At 44.8% G+C, this 17,243-nt stretch overlaps 1 protein-coding gene across 6 annotated transcripts in view; it reads right to left on the bottom strand.

Moving 5' to 3' along the window:
- Ccdc30 (coiled-coil domain containing 30) overlaps positions 1–17,243 on the bottom strand; it is an 83,513-nt gene that overhangs the window by 33,559 nt on the left and 32,711 nt on the right. Inside the window, exon 1 of one of the 6 annotated variants that reach the window (XM_057785317.1) lies at positions 9,952–9,981. The exons of the other annotated variants lie outside the window; for them this stretch is intronic. The gene's annotated coding sequence lies outside the window, so the exon portion shown is untranslated. Of the gene's footprint in view, positions 1–9,951; positions 9,982–17,243 lie in introns of those variants that run through there. 6 annotated transcript variants of the gene reach the window in all.

The raw sequence follows: 17,243 nt of genomic DNA, 5'->3' as shown, positions 1-17,243 counted from the left end.
TATGGAAATAGAATAAAACTACAGGCTTTAGATCTTCCTATCCGAGGACGTGGATGGGGCAGGCAATAAAATGAGTCACTCTTTAGTCAAGTCCTTCATGTCCTCAGCCAAGCATCCTTAGAATTTCTTTTTCTTTTTTCTTTTCTTTTTTCTTTTTTTGGCTTTTCAAGACAGAGTTTCTCTGTGTAACAGCCCTAGCTGTCCTGGATCTCCCTCTGTAGATCAGGTTGGCTTTTGAACTCACAGAGATCCACCTGCCTCTGCCTCCCAAGAGTTGGGATTAAAGGTGTTCACTGCCCGGCTTTTTTTTTTTTCTTCCAATACAAGGTTTCTCTGTGTAACCCTGGATGTCCTGGGCCTCTCTCTGTAGACAAGGCTGCCTCAAACTCAGAGATCTGCTTGCCTCTGCCTCCTGAACTTCTGTCTGATCTTGCCGCCGAGTTAATAATATGCCTCGAGATAGTTGAAGAAACTATGCATTTAGCCTGCTGTCCTACTTGTACTCAGCCTAGGTTCAATCTGCTTTTAAGAGACAAATATACCCAGCACTCGGGAGGCAGAGGCAGGCAGATCTCTGTGAGTTTGAGACCAGCCTGGTCTACAAGAGCTAGTTCCAGGACAGGCTCCAAAGCCACAGAGAAACCCTGTCTCGAAAAACCAAAACCAAAAACAAACAAACAAAAAAAGACAAATATAAACAACCTTACTATGCCTTGGATTTCCCACACAACCGGCTTTTACTGCTTAAGTTAAATGCACAGCTTTAATCTTAAATTATGGACTCTTCCATACTTTGACAGAGAATAATGCTATATTTTGTGTGTGTCTGTGGAGGTTGCAGTGGTGGTGGTGGTGGAGGTGGTGATCATTTGCTGAAAATAGCTAGCAGATTGAAAGCAACCTTAAACAAAATAAATATCCCATAAATGTTGGAAGCAACATGTGGACACAGGTTGATAACATCTGTGTGAGGTCTTGATCCACTGGGGTCAGTAAATAACCTCTTTGCTTGCAAAGCTCTGGTAAATAGCTCCGTAAAAAAGTATATTCCATTCCTTATTTTCTATGCTACTCAATAAATACAGAGAAATCCTCTTTTTAGGCACAGACACAGGATACAGGTACAACAAACAGGCAATAAGGACACATCATACACACACACACACACACACACACACACACACACCACAGATAGACCACCCACAGACCACAGATGGAAGGAAGTAGGAAATTCAAATTTGGGTTCCCTCTTGGCCAAACTACTCCAGAAGGAAGTTCTGTTTTCACAGTGGGATACTGATTGTTAGTTGATCTAGGAGAGCCCAGCCCACCATGGGTGGCACTATTCCCTGGGCAGGTGGTTAAGGAAGCTGGTGGAGTCTGTGCCGTCCACCAAGCAGAGCTCCTGCGTGATTTCTGCTGTTCTTCCTCTGCTGGGAGTGTGTTAGTAGAGGTAATGCTGTGTGGAATGACAGTGGCCGCCTTCAGTCTCTGCTTGAGCTCCTGCCCCACCCATCTTCAGTGATGGACTGTGACTTGGAAGCCAAACCCTGTCCTCTAAGTTGCTTCTGTCAGAGCATTTTATCCCAGCATCAGAAAGAGGCTAGAACAGGACAGACGCTGTTTCTAAAGTGACAATTGAAGCACCTATTTCAAATGCTTACATTGTATGGGTCTTAGTTACTTAGTTACTTTTTTTTAAAAAAAATAATTTATTTTTATTTTATGTGCATTAGTGTTTTGCCTGCATGTATATCTGTATGAGGTTATTGAATCCCCTGGAGCCAGAATTACAGACAGTTGTGAGCTGCCACATGTGTGCTGGGAATTGAATCTGGGTCTTCTGGAAGAGCAGCCAGTGCTCTTAACCACTGAGTCACATCTCTCCAGTCCCATTTATTACTTTTCTGTTGCTATCATAAAATACTATGACCAAGGCAACTTATAAAAGAAAGCATAGCCAGGTGGTGGTGGTGCACGCCTTTAATCCCAGTACTCAGGAGGCAGAGGCAGGCGGATCTCTGTGAGTTCAAGACCAGCCTGGTCTACAGAGTGAGTTCCAGGACAGGCTCCAAAGCTACACGGAGAAACCCTGTCTCAGAAAACCAAAATAAGTAAGTAAGTAAGTAAGTAAATAAATAAATAAATAGAAAAAAGAAAAAAAAAAGCATTTAATTAGACATATGGTCCCAGGGGCTAGAGTCCATGATGGTGAAGCAAAGACCACGGTGGCAGGAGCAGCTGAGAGCACAAATCACATCTCCAACTACAAGCGAGAGACAGAGAGCACGTTGGGAAGGGAACGGTGCTAGCCTTTTGAAACCTTAAGCCTGTCTCTAGTGACATACCTTCTTCAACATCTCATTTCCCCAAACCTTCCCACCAACTGGGGACCACACATTCAAACATTTGAGCCTACGCAATTCAAACTATGTCAATAATTGCATTTAAAAATAACATTGAGAAGCTGGAGAGAAGGCTCACTGGTTAAGAGCACAAATTACTCTTTCAGAGGACCTGGGTTTGTTTCCCAGAACCCACAAGGAGGTTTGCAACAATGTGTGACTCCAGTCTCAGGGTGCACAGACATACATACTTGCAGGCAAAACACCCACACACATTTTCTTTTTAATTAAAAAAAATAGAATCTAATATCTTTCCCCTAAACTTTTCACATCTTTCACCCAGAATAACCAAGACCAAGCAATTGTTATGTCCCCAAACCCAACTATTCCAAGTGCTGTGGTGAGCCCCATAGAGATGCCGCACATCCCCTGGGAGACATGAGAGAGAGAACAGCCTTGGAAGACAAGGAGGGAGATCTCCGGCCACAACTTCCTGGGCAAAGCTGAGGCATGTGAGCTGATGTCTGTCTGGAAGCTGCCGTAAGGTGGGCTTTAGGTCCTGGTCCTGTTTATAGAGGTGACACAGCTCTCTAGATCATCTTCAGACACTGAGCTTGTCTAATACAGAGACAATACACGGCACAGAGAACTCTATGACAACCGACATGCCATTTTCTCTGCTCAAAAAAACACTTGGTTCACTAAGCTCCCTGCAACAGGAGGGTGGCACATACGCTGCCCGCCCTCCACTCCACCCACCGGAGGCAGATGTGTTCCTTCTGAGTCCGTTTTGAGATTACGGCCCATGGTCAAAAACCCACAGGGAGGCAGGAGGAGAGAACCCGCTCAACAGGGCTACATTTAGGAGAGAACCCTCTCAACGGGGCTGCGTTGCTCCTCCCCCATAACTAAAAAAGCAACCCTTCAATAACGAAGTGAATCAACAGGTTCAGATTTTGGTTGTAAGTTTATTACCAGCCAAGCCATGGCTGTAATGTTATAGAAGAAACAGACATCAAGAAAGGATGCTTAAGCCGGGCGGTGGTGGCGCACGCCTTTAATCCCAGCACTCGGGAGGCAGAGGCAGGCGGATCTCTGTGAGTTCGAAACCAGCCTGGTCTACAAGAGCTAGTTCCAGGACAGGCTCCAAAACCACAGAGAAACCCTGTCTCGAAAAACCAAAAAAAAAAAAAAAAAAAAAAAAAAAAAAAAAAAAAAGAAAGGATGCTTAGCCTTGTCTCCAGGGCTAGTCAGAGGGACCAGGCCCGGAGCGTGTCTGCAGCACCTACCTGGGTGCTACCGTCATCTGAACTATCCCCACAGCTCTGAGGCTGGAGGCTCAGCTCTTCTCCAAGCCTCCCAGCTTCTCTGCGCTCCAGGGCCAGCAGCTGCACGTGGCCTCTCCAGCCTCCATTCTGCTGTGGCTCCTCCCGCCTCTCTCTTGGGGAAGTGGCTGCCTTCACTGACTCCTCCGGCATTTCTTCCTGCTTACTTTCTCCTAGTTTGGAACTTGGCACAAATATAACAATTAAAAAAAATCTATCAAACAAATAATCTTGTTGCGGACGAGTGAAGAAAATCCTACACACTAGGGGATTTTTTTCAAATGTGAATTGCAAGGTTGGAAGTTGTTCTGGGTGCGGTTTATAGCAATGACTTATGTTTTCACTCATAGTCAAGGAGATGACCCATCATACATTTTCATTTACAGCCCAACGACCAGTTTAAATTTTTTTGTCCTTTCTGGACTTTTAGTATTGCGCTGGGCAACTAGATTCAGGTCATAGAGAGTTCCAAATGCCACTCAAAAGCAGGTACTTCGATAGGCAACAAGGCTACAGTGGGCTGTAAGAGTTTATAATTGAGAAATAAGGCTATCTAGATGGTAATTAGGATGAGCAGTGATACATGGCTTGGTTAATCATTGACATGAGCTAATGAAGAACAGGAGTAAAAGTGTATGTGTGTTTGCGTGCGCGCACACACACACGGATGTTCGTAGGAGATTTTAGTACAGATAGGAACATGGGAGAACAAAGTATCCCAGGATGATTTAACAAATGAGATCTGCAGGGGCCAGCAAGATGGTTCAGTGGGGAAAGGTGCTTGCTGCCAAGCCTGACGACCTGAGTTCAATCCTTGGGACTCACATGGTAGAAGGAGAGAATCAAGCCCTTTAAGTTGTCCTCTGACCTCCACAAAGGTGCTGTGGCATGCTTGCACCTCCCATTCCCCAGTTAAGTAAATGGGTTTGCTTTTATTTTTTATTTTAAATTAAAAAAAAATGCCAGGGAACCTTGATGAGAGACTGTTGTCTCCATCCACATAATAAAAGTAATAAAAACCAGGGGTGGGAACCAGGACTGGGTCTGGAGAGACTTTTGGTCAGTGTTTATGATATTCACCATCAGCCAGATGTGGCGGGTGAGGGAGACAAGGCGACGTCTGGATTTCTACCTGAGGCAAACTCACAACTGGATGGTGGACTAGGTGGAAAGGTGTGCATAAGGAATGCTTGAGGATCCAGACACAGGGGAGCAGGGGCAGAAACCTTGGCCTTGTACCCAAGGACACAGAAGAGGGGGATGATGGGTGAAGGGGTCATCTCAGATGGAGGCCAAAGGCTTGTAAGGAGCAAGCAGAAGGGGCTGGAAAGCCAGAGAAAGAGGGGACATCTTTGAAGAATTTAAGCCACAGAAACAGGAGGGGCACAGCTTCAGCCCTCGGAGAATGTATAGATTACAGTGCACATAAGCATGCTGGGTGGTTTGCCTGTATTTTGCTTCTGTTATCTTTTTTTGGGGGGCAGAGCTTTTTGCGTGCTAGGTAAGCATTCTACCACGAAGCTACACCCCAGCCCCACTTTTATTTGTAGTCCCTCAATCTGAAGTTTGTTTGGGGCACCTTGGAGCCCAGCATTGCATGCTTCACCAGTCATAGTTGCCACTCACATTCAAGAAGGCAGTTGGCAACACAAATCAAGAGCCATAAAAATATTTAGAATCTGAGGCTGGAGAGATGGCTCAGCAGTTAAGAGCACTGGTTGCTCTTCCAGAGGACCTGGGTTAAATACCTAGTTGACAGTTCAAAACCATCTGTAACTCCAGTTCCAGGGAATCTAATTTCTTCTTCCAGCCTCGAGGTACCAGGCACGCATGTAATGTACATTCATACATGCAGGCAAAACATCCATACACACAAAAACAATTGATTAAAAAAAGGAAGCCCCTGAGCCATCTTAAAATGTCGAGAATCTGAAAAATTGTAACCCATGAACATATATTGTGTGGTGCTGTGAACTGGATCTAGGAAGGTGCACATTAAGAAGGTGCTGTAGTATTTATTGAGCTGTAACCCCAGTCTCCATGAATATATTGTAATTGTAATAAAATATCTCATAAGATGAAAAGTTCAGTGTTCAATGCTGCCCATAATAATGTGTTTTAAAGCAGCAGCTTGTGGAGACACACTGCTCCTGTTTGGACATGGTTTTATTGTTTCCCGCAAGGGGATCTCTCCTGAGAAAGCCAGCCAGCGGGACGAGTTTGATTGAGGTATCCTTCAACCAACAAGGTGGAAAGGCAGTCGAGGAGGACTCCTGACAGCACCTCGGGCCTTGACATGTAGGCACACAAACACGCACGCACACCTCCACACACGCAATCATGTACACACATGTGCACACACAGGGGAAAAGAACACTGCTCTCCCCTCCTTTCTCTCTGGCTTCTAGACTTGCCATGTAATCCCTTCTCGTGCATGTTCCTTCTGCTGTAATGCCATCTGCTGGAAGGCTCTCACCAGAGATGGGTGCCGTCCTTCTGAACCCCCAGAACCGTGAGCTAGAGAAACGTCTTAAAAACTTCAGTCTCAAGTGTTTTGTCATAGACATGTTCCCCAAATCAGAAAACAAAACAATCTAGCTGGAATTCAAGTTATTTTATTTATTTAGAATTGCATTACATTTAAGTGTGTGCGTGTGTGTGTGTGCGCGCATGCGTGCAAATGTGGAAGTCAGAGGACGACCTGTGGGAGTCAGCTCTATCTTTCTGTCACGTAGGTTCTAGTGATCAAACTCGGGCTTGCTGACAAGCGCCCTTCCCTCCTGAGCATTTCGCTGGCCCTCCCCTTATTGTTTGAGATGGGGGTTTCTCTCCGAACCTAGAACTCACCAATTTAGCTAGATGAGCTAGCCTGTGAGTTCTGGGAACCCTTCCGTTTCCACATGTCAAACCAGTAGAGGGACAGGTGAACATCATTATGCCTGGCTTTTACGTGGGTGCTGGAGATCTGAACTTAGGTCCTCACGCTTGCCTGGCAAGCCCTTCACTGCCTGAGCCATCTCCCTGGTCACCTTTAACATTAAGTTTAATCCTTTCCCCGTACTAAAGTTACCATATCTTCTCCATCCTGGTTAGAGTCACTAATCCCAAAAGTCCCATTGAATTTTACACATAGCAGCCAGTGTGATTTTCCTAAAACACTAACCTATTGTTTTGCCCAGGCTGCTAAACTCTAAAGGAGGTTTTTATTGTCAAAATTCCTAACAAGGGTTGTGGACATAGCTCAGTGTTAGGTGCTTCCTTAGCACACGTGACGCCCCATGATTAACCCCAATATTGCAAAACCAGCAAGCAAACACTTCCCTGATATAAGCATCCCATGTACCTATATGTTCGGGATTCTGCCTACATCTGGTTCTCATTGTCCCCCTTACCTAGAATTCTTCTAATCGACCTCACACAAACCTATGCCCCTTCAATATCATGTCTTCTGTCTCTCCTCCCCTGTCTCTGTCTCTGTCACCCTGCTCCCCCATTTGGCCCCTGACAGACTACGAAGCCAACACTACCTCATTTAACTACCTCCTCCCATCAGACCACAATGTAAAACCCGTCTCAGTTTGTGCCCTGCCTCTGGTTGGAGCATCTGCACACAGTGGACAAATGGTTAATGATGAATGTGGTTGTATTCCAGGTCTGACTGAAGTGGCACCTGCCAAGGGGCACAGGCAACGAGACAGGAGAGAGGCAAGCAGGTGGCTAGAGTTCTCGTAGTCCCAGCAATGGGAAGTAGTTTGGGCCAAGCCATAAAAACAAGGGTGGGGAGGAGTCTAGAAAGAAGCCCAGAGTCTTTCCTGGCAGATTTCCCATCACAGAGGAACAAAGGCACCAACCAGCCTTGCTACTGTGGCAAGTCTCCCCACTGGTGACCCAGTGCAGCCAGGCATGGTTGGGCAGTTCTGCCTGATATTGTCACTTCTTTCCGGGAAGCATTTCCAGGTGACTGCTACATCCTGACAGCTTCTTGCTCCAGGCTACTGTTTCTTCATCTGTGGCTCACAATGGATTAACCGACCTGCCTGTAACCTTCCATCTTCATCTAAGGAGCTGCTAGGACAACTTTCCTTGAAACCTGTCCCCATGCTCTAGAATTAGGCTTTCTTGATCCCTCCACCAAACCTAAACATGGTGAGCCAGCTTCTCAGTTCCTTGTTTTGGGGCTCACTATCAGAGAACCGCCCCCACCTCTCCAAGATGCCTGTCCCACCCCACACCTGCCAACCCCATCTCCCCAAGGTGCGTTCCCTGCCCCCCCCCCCAGTTTCCTGCTTGAGAATCTTGGACTCCAAGCTAATTCTTTTTTTTTTTTGTTTTGTTTTTGTTTTTGTTTTTTTTTTTTTTTTGTTTTTCGAGATAGGGTTTCTCTGTGGCTTTGGAGCCTGTCCTGGAACTAGCTCTTGTAGACCAGGCTGGTCTCGAACTCACAGAGATCCGCCTACCTCTGCCTCCCAAGTGCTGGGATTAAAGGCGTGCGCCACCACTGCCCGGCCCAAGCTAATTCTTAAGTTAAAAGAAATTTTTTAACATAGCAGAAAAATCAGAAGCCGTATCTATTTGAGAACATTCATGCAGAAATAAATTTGGTGACATTAGGACCCTATCTCCCTAGTTCATAGAAAAGGCTGTTCTTGGGCAGTAGAAAAAGACGAGATCTCCTGAGTAAATTGGGAGCATGGAGACCTTGGGAGAGGGTTGAAGGGGAGTGGAGAGGCAGAGAGGGGAGCAGAGAAAAATGTAGAGCTCAATAAAAATAAAAAAAATAGACAAAAAAAAAAAAAAGGCTGCCCTTTAGGTCAGTGTCTAAGGAGCATGGGCTTCTACTGCTTCCTTCTCAGTGACCTTTAGACTTTTGTCCACACAAAGTCATTTATTTCTATTAGTTTTTGTAGCAGATTAGAGCAGACCATTTGCCCAAAGTCTCCAAAACTCCTGTGAAGGATAATTTTGGTTAGAATTTGTAAAAACAGAGTTAGGTAGCAAAATTAAACAAATATATAAAAGAGAAGAGTTCTGAAAACTCAATTATCAGATATAATGTCAAATAAGGTCAGCAAAACAGAAACTCCTCAGAGTACAGCTTTGATTGTGTAAAAACAACTTACGGAGGGCAGTAGTGGTGAACGCCATTAATCCTAGCACTAGGGAGGCAGAGGCAGGCAGATCTCTGTGAGTTCGAGTCCAGTCTGGTCTAGTGCTGTGGAACAATCCTTTTCTACACTATGAATATGTATTGTTCTCATTGGTTAATAAAAAAAGCTGACAGGCCGGTAGCTGGGCAGGAAGTTAGGCGGGAAAGCCAAACTGAGATTGATGGGAAGAAGGAGGGCAGAGTCAGGGAGATGCCAGCCAATTGCCAATGAAGCAGGATGTGTAAAAGTAAGGCAACAAGCCATGAGTCACGTGGCAAAGCATAACTAGAAATATGTGCTAATTTAAGTGTAAGAGTGAGCTAGTGATAAGCCTGAGCTATCGGCCAAGTGTTTATAATTCATATTCAGCCTCTGAGTTGGTTATTTGGGACAAGGCAGTCGGGACAGGAAACCTCACCTACAATCTACAGAGTAAGTTCCAGGACAGTCAGGGCCATTATACAGAGAAACCCTGTTTCAAAAACTAAACTAAACAACCAACCAACCAAACAAAACCAAATCCAATTTACCTGCATACTTGTGTGCAGAGAAGAGAGGTGGGTAGGTGTCTCTCCCTGAAGAGGATTGTGGGTTTTTTTTTTTTTTTTTTTGGTTTTTTGAGACAGGGTTTCTCTGTGGTTTTGGAGCCTGTCCTGGAACTAGCTCTTGTAGACCAGGCTGGTCTCGAACTCACAGAGATCCGCCTGTCTCTGCCTCCCGAGTGCTGGGATTAAAGGCGTGCGCCACCACCGCCCGGCAGGATTGTGGGTTATTGTAACCCACTTTTACTTTTACGTGTTTCCTACATTCCAGCAGGAAGCCCATGCTAACTTTCAAAAGCAAGAGGGAAACTTTCAAACTGTAATGTTAGTGCTAAATCAGAAAGCGGCACGCTGCCAGCCCTCTGCCCTATGCTACAAGCAGTGCCCTAGACACTGCCCAGCCCACCTGTTCTCTTTCATAGAACTCAACACACAGTGGTTAAAAAAAAAAAAGACAAACTCTAAGAAATGCTCAGAACTAATTTTCTTTTCTAATTACATCTCTTGAAAATGAACGTCAAATCTTTTGGATAACCAAGCCAAATAAAATCCCCCTCCAATTACTGCTGTGTTTGGGAGTTTCTCAATTTACCAGAGCGCCTGTCTTTCTTCACTGGGGCTCAGAACCTCTACTCCCAAAAGTGGTACTTTAGACACCAGATCTTCACAGAGCTTCTTGCTTGTCATGAAATTAGCAGTTCTGTCCCCTACAGAGCAATATTTTAACTGTTCCAATTCTTGTGAAAACTTCAAGACCTGCAAAGTTAAGTGAAAAAGCAAATGTCCTATTTTGCAAACTCTTGTACGTCGGTGAAAAAAAAGCATATTGACGCCACCAAATGCTTCAATTACTGCCTTAAGCTAGTCAAACCGGTGCCCTACAGTAAGTTTTATTACAATCTAGTTAAATACTTAGTAGGTGTCATGACGTAATCCATGCTTACAGTAGACTGTATGTAACTTCATGTTTTAACCAACCAACCAACCAACCAACCAACCAACCAACCAACCAACCAACCAAACCAACAGGTAGTTTGGTCTTTGATGTTGGCATGTCGACTGATTGCTGATTATAAGGGGCTGTACCTTTAAACAGGGACAAAGAAACAAGTGGCAACAAAGCTCCAGTGACCCTTAGGCTCTGACAAGCTCACCACACACTTTCGTGCCCACGTTTTGACTGCTCGTCTCTGATTCATAAAGCGGTAACATGTTGCTTTGAGAAAATCGTAGAAGGCTATTATAAAAGGGACATTTCTTTCAGGCTGACCCTGAAAACACTTGAACTTGTAAAGGGTTCTTGGTGACTGCGGTGGCCCCTAAATGTCAGCCTATGTGACAGTTTATTTAAAAGGCTACTGTGAGGCCCAGGCTCGGTGTCTGGGTGGAAACGAGAATCTGTATCAGGTTCCTAGGAGAATCTGGCAGGACTAAGTAAAACATTAATTTCTGCTTGTTTGCTCTTAGAAGACTCTGTAATTTCCCCTCCTCGATGGCATCTAGTGGTATGTTCACACGAAATCCAAGCAGACCTCCTTCCAGCAGAGAGGTTGGCTGGGAAATAGTCCTATGAACAGAAGATGGTTCACATCACAGTCCTCAATTAGAGCAAACAACTGCTTGTCTAAGAACGCAAAGTTTCTACAGTAATTGTGCTTGATTCCAAGAGCCAAGGAATTAAATCCAAAGCTTAATTTCCATGTACTTTAAGGGATTCCTTTGGTCTCCTAAGACTTTCCAGTCCTCTCAAGAGGGACTCAGATTGCAGTATAGACTTCAGTCCACATATCTCTCCCAAGGGCTATCACTTTCCAGTGAAGGTGGGCCTTGAACCTCGGAAGTGGGAGGCTATGGATGGCTTATTTGAAGCGTGGGGAGCATGTGGTCAAAGACAGACATACAGCTGACTCAAGTTGCTTTGAAGAGGAGGGAGAAGCCACAACATGAGAGGAAACAGGAAAACAGGCAGCGGGGGAGAATCTTGGGAGATGGTTTTCTTCCTTCCTTCCTTTCTTTCTTTGAGACAGGGTTTCTCTGTAGCTTTGGAGCCTGTCTTGGAACTCTTTTTTTTTTTTTTTTTTTTTGTTTTTTGTTTTTCGAGACAGGGTTTTTCTGTGGTTTTGGAGCCTGTTCTGGAACTAGCTCTTATATATCAGGCTAGTCTCAAACTCACAGAGATCCGCCTGCCTCTGCCTCCCAAGTGCTGGGATTAAAGGCGTGCGCCACCACCGCCCGGCTCTGGAACTAATTCTTGTAGACCAGGCTGGCTTTGAACTCACAGAAATTTGCCTGCCTCTGCCTCCCGAGTGCTGGGATTAAAGGCATGCGCCACCACTGCCCAGCTGGGAGATGGTTTTCCTAATGAACATATATTAATTTTGCAAGCAGGAAAATAAATTCCAAAATGCTACTTAGTTTTTACAGTTATTCTGAAAATGAAAACATTACATAATGACAATAAATCCTACTTTTTAAAGGACAGCAGGCAGCAGAACTTGGGATGAATACTCAGGCAAATTAAAAACAATAGTAACACAAACACCAAGCATTTTCTGGGTCCTCTGGACCCACATACAACGTTGGGATGTCTCAGGCAGTTGGAAGTTCTCTCTTTTTTTTTCTTTTTTTTTTAAAAAAACATATTTCTTTTCATCTTTTAAAAATTATGTGTATATTTGTGCTTGTACATGCAATTGCCTGGCAATTCAGAAAAGAAAATCAGGTCCCCTGGAGCTGGAATTACAGGCAGTTGTGAGCCTCTCGATGCGGGTGCTGGGAATGAAACTGGGGACCACTGAATGAGCAATAGGTGCTCCTAAGCATCAAGTCATTTCTCCAGCCCCAAAATGTTGCTATTTATCATGGAGAAAGGTAACCTCATTGGCTCGTCTAGGAGGTGGATGATGTGGGAAAGGACAAGCTTCCACTTGATCTTAGTGCTGATAGTTCAGTCTAATCAGCAGCCATGTCTAAATACCAAAGAACTAAGGTCGGTGCTCCGGTCTGTGAGACCTTAGGGTAGGACAGAAAGAGCACAGGCTGAGAAATGCCAAGCAACTTGGGGGTAGTTCAATTGCCCAGGGCCCCTGGGTTCTTTTTATAAACTGAATGAGCTGGCCTACACGATCACACCTATTTCTGCTACAAATTTCTTTGCGGTGAGTCTAGATGTGACCCAGACAAAAAGTCTGTGAAATAAGAAGCTTTGGCAAGTCCATAAGTCACAGCTTGCCTTCTGCCGAGCAGGACGCCTTCAAGTCTTGAGCACCATGTGTTCCGAAGAGAAGCTTCGGGGTTGGTCAAGATGCAGAGGCTCAAAACGAAAACTTTCCATGAGCAATAGTTTGATGGGCAGGAATGCAGCGTCCCAAAGACGCCATCCATGAGATGATTACCAATGCAAAGGGAAACTCGATAAATTTTACAGTGGATACAACAGAGAGGATCTCAGCCAAACCAAGATCATCAGCACAACAACGTAGCTTGAGTCTCCCAATAAAATGTGCCAGGAAGGAGACATTTCCACAGGACTCCTGTCCAGCATGAGCAACTTTCATTATACTGAGGGGAAACAGCAGACAAACCCAAACGGAGGGACGTTCTTCCAAATAACAGGCCGCGACTCTTTCAAAATCCCTAAACTGAAAATGAAACCTGGAACTGGAGAGACGGCTCAGCGGTTAAGAGCTCTGGCTGCTCTTCCAGAGGTCCTGAGTTCAATTCTCAGAAACCACATGGTGGCTCACAGCCATCTGTAATGGGATCTGAAGCCCTCTTCTAGCATGTAAGGCGTACATACAGACAGAGCACTCATACCTAAAAGCATACAAAAATAAATAAAATTAAAAAACATGAAGCCCTCATCCTTAATAAGGTGGCCTCAGGAGGAGACCTTAGGAAACACAGGGGCAGAGCGCTCATGGTGACCTTGGTATTCTGATGAGAACCATCTGGGCTGGGGAGATAGCTTGGGGCTAGAGCATTTGAAATGAAAGAATAGGACCTGAATTTGGATCTCCAGAACTCATGTAAAGTCAGATGTGATAGGGGGATGCGTGGGGGTGCATGAAGGAAGTGTGTGTAGAATCTCAGCGCTCCGACAACATGATGGGGGATACACAGAACTTGCAGACCAGCTAGTCTAGCATAGACAGTAACAAAAAAATAGGAAACCCTAACTCAAACCAACTGGAAGGCCAGCTGAGGTTGACTCCTGCCCATGCTGTGGCACGAACATGTCCACACTCACACACACGAACATTCATGTGCACACATATAACATGCATGAGGAGGAGGAAAGAACCAGGAGAAGACGGCCATCTGCAGCCTTCACCAAATGGGGATCATCGGTGCCCTGACTGTGAACTCCCAACCTGCAGAGCTGTGGGCAAGAAATGTTTGTCATTTAAACTGCCCAGTCTATGTTTTCTGCTCAAGCTGCCAAACAAAGACTTCTTCACAAACCTCATAGACAGACAGACAGACAGCTCCTGTGGGCAGATTCAGGGGCTTAAAAAGCTTTCAGTGATCTTATATTGTATCTTAGAGTAGAAGTGGTTTGAGTTGTTGTTCTCCTCTTCATCTCTTCCTCCAATTATCTCCTCTTCTTCATCTCCTCCTCTATCATTATCTCCTCCTCCTCCTCCTCCTCCTCCTCCTCCTCCTCCTCCTCCTCCTCCTCCTCCTCCTCCTCTTCTTCTTCTTCTTCTTCTTCTTCTTCTTCTTCTTCTCAATTTCTGTTAAGGAGTAGGGCTGACTGCTCAGGGTGCCCACGGCTCACCTTGCTGACAGTGTCCCACAGGCAAAGGCTGCTTGTGACCGTTCCCCACACAGTTCCCTGGATTCTGGACCGTTTCCTCCCTGCATTCCATACCATAATCCACACTCCAGAAATTCAGTTGGCAGGAGCTGATTTTAGGTCGGACATCCACAGGCGGTGGAAGCCTAAATGTTTGCCCTGACTTATCACCCACGCTATACGTCCTTTTGTTATATGGCAGTAAAAGGAACTTTGATTTCTAAATCTGTTACTTAAAGTTTCCTTTTATTCCACCCACATACAAGACATGCTAAATATTGAACACTCAAGTAATCAATAATTCAGTCTCACCTTGGCTTCTAATTCAGAATTCTCTCTTTGTAGCAGGTTATATGCTACTAAAAACTGGTCTCTGCCCTCAGCCCTTGGAAGATTTTGAATTTCCTTATAAAGGCACAGGAGTTCTGACTTTGATTTTTGGAATCCCTGTTTAACAAATGGAGATTTTTTTTTATAATAAAAATATATTTAAACCTAAGATCATTTTAAATAATAAAGTTTTTAAAGTAAAAAAATAAAAACATTAAAAAACAAAAAAGAAAATAAGATATTTTATAGGATAAATCGAGTCTATTTCCCTGCAAAGGAATAGTTTCTACAAAGGATTTTTGAAACGGGAACTGTTCACTGTTACATGTCACCAATCGCAGTGTTTCAGTATTCACAGGCTGAAAGACCGGGTGTCTACACTCATTAAAGGAAAGCTTGGGTAAAAGTAAAATCTTCATCAGCTCCCGCATTAAATATTTATTTGCTTTAAAAATACAGGGCTGACAAAATGGCTCAGTGGGTGCCCAAGTTTGCCATGCAAGCGTGGGGACCTAAATTTGATGCCTGGAATCCATGTAAAGGCTGGAGAAAACTGGCTCCAGAGTGGTCCTCCGGCCTCAGCACTTGTGCGGCGACAATGTGTTCTCTCCCTTACCATACATATACACATACAATAACTAACAAGTTTAAAATGCGTCTCGCAGTGTCTTTCGTAGAACTTCGTGCTACAGTGTGGGTAGCTTTGCTCTGCACCCCAACAAGGCTACCTCTGAAACTAGGGCTGGGCAGAGTTCCGGAACTTCACCTCAGGTAGCCAGAAAACTGGGAAGCCGCTTCCCACGTCTCTTTGATTTGTGCCCTCAGCTGCTGTACAATGTGTGCTCGGTGACTCCAACCAGCATTTCCTCCAATTCTTGGACTGTATGCTCCGATGCAGGTCACGCAGTTTCTCACACTTCTGCACAGACCACACGGATATGCAGTGTTTGATGGGGGATGATGAGGGAGTGACAGTTTGTGCTACCCAGTAGTTAATAGGTCACATGACACTTTAGGAGAAAGGGCTATTTGATGTTCTCTGAAAGCTTTCAAGTCAGAGGGAATGGAAGGTGGGGGTGGGGCTATAAAAAAGCTTAAAGGGGGAAGGGGCTCCTAAATCCAGCCAAAATTAGAACAGAAGGGTGGGGCCCTGGTCTGAAAGGTTGGAGCCCTTGTAAGAAGAGAAGAGACACATAGCTCACACTCTGTCAAGAGGACACAGAAGGTGGCCAGGACTTTCCAGCCTCTGGGACTATAAGGAAGTCACACAGCCAATGGTACCAAATGACAGTGCTCAGCCTAAGTTCTATTTTCTTTATTGCGTTGCATGGCCCGGGCATGAGAGAGAGCTGGGTGTCTTCCTCCATGACTCGCTGCCTGTTCATTTTAGGGTTTCTCACTGAGTGGGCAGCCTGCTGTTTTTGCTTGGTTGACTGGCCAGTGATCTGTCCCCAGTGCTGAGCTTTAGGACACATGTAGTCATGCCTGACTTTTTACATGGTGCTGGAGATTCAAATTCAGGACTCCATGCTTGCATAGCAAGGGCTCTTACCTACTGATCAGTCTCCCCAAGGTCACAGTTTGTTTAACAATAGGAACAAATGGTCACATGAAATCCTTCAAGTAGAGAAACAGGAAGAGAGCGCCACCCGCAATGTGGTACCTCACTGTCCACTCTCAAGGACTTCTGAATAGTAAGGAAGGCAGACGCCAGTTGCTGTCGCTTCTGTCTCTCCTCTGACAAGTCACTCTCAAATATTTTAATATTCTCTTGGCTCATTTTCAATATCTGTAAAAGGCATTTTGCATAATTCACTTTATGAACTACTATATAATAGCACTGTTACCTGTAAAATTTAATAACAATAACCTCTTGCTTAACTTAATGCTAAAGTCATGTGTGGGTTATAGAAACTTAGGAAAACTAGTTCATAGGATATATTTTTCTCTCTAAGCCAGTTGATAGAGCTGCTACATGTAGTGAGCCTCATCCTTCCTATAGCATAGCCACCATAGCAGGTGTACTATGTGGTTTTGAAGACATTTTACAAATGTTAATCATGCATGAGATATCTTAAATTTCATGATTTATTTAGTGGGAGGGAGAACACACACATCATAATGTTTGTCAGAGGACAGTTTGTGAGAGTGAGTTCTCTCCTTCCACCATGCGAGGGGTCCCAGGAGTCAAAGTCAGGCGGTCAGGCTTAGCAGCAAGCACCTGTACCCTCTAATCCAGTGATTCTCAGCCTGTAGGTCGACCCCAAAGGGGGTCATCAATGACCCTTTCACTGGGGTGATCTAAGGCCATCCTGCATATCAGATATTTACATTTCAAATAATAACAGTAGCAAAATTACAGTTATGAAGTAGCAATGAAAATAATTTTATGGTTGGGGGTCACCACAACATGAGGAGAGTTGAGAACCACTGCCCTAAGTCATTTCCCCAGGCCCCCAACGTAAGATGCTGATGGAATCTTCCCAAATGTAATGCTGATGACAAATGGGGTAATAACTGTAATGACTACGTTCACTGAGGGTCTATCAAGCATCAGACACTACGGTGAAGGCTCTACCTGAGTAATCTCACATTGTTTCTGGAGGAGCACCGTGGGATAGGAATGTAAGGACCATCACACGTCCCCCCATAGGACACCAGTAAATCTCAGACGTTATGTCACGTCTCAAGGTCAGACAGCGATTGTTCAATTCTGAGTCCACCTCTTACAAGTTCTTACCATATCTACTCTATGC

This window comes from Chionomys nivalis, chromosome 11 (assembly GCF_950005125.1).
Source record: "Chionomys nivalis chromosome 11, mChiNiv1.1, whole genome shotgun sequence".
NCBI classification, from domain to species: Eukaryota; Metazoa; Chordata; class Mammalia; order Rodentia; family Cricetidae; genus Chionomys; species Chionomys nivalis.
This window is presented reverse-complemented; position numbering and strand designations above follow the sequence as displayed.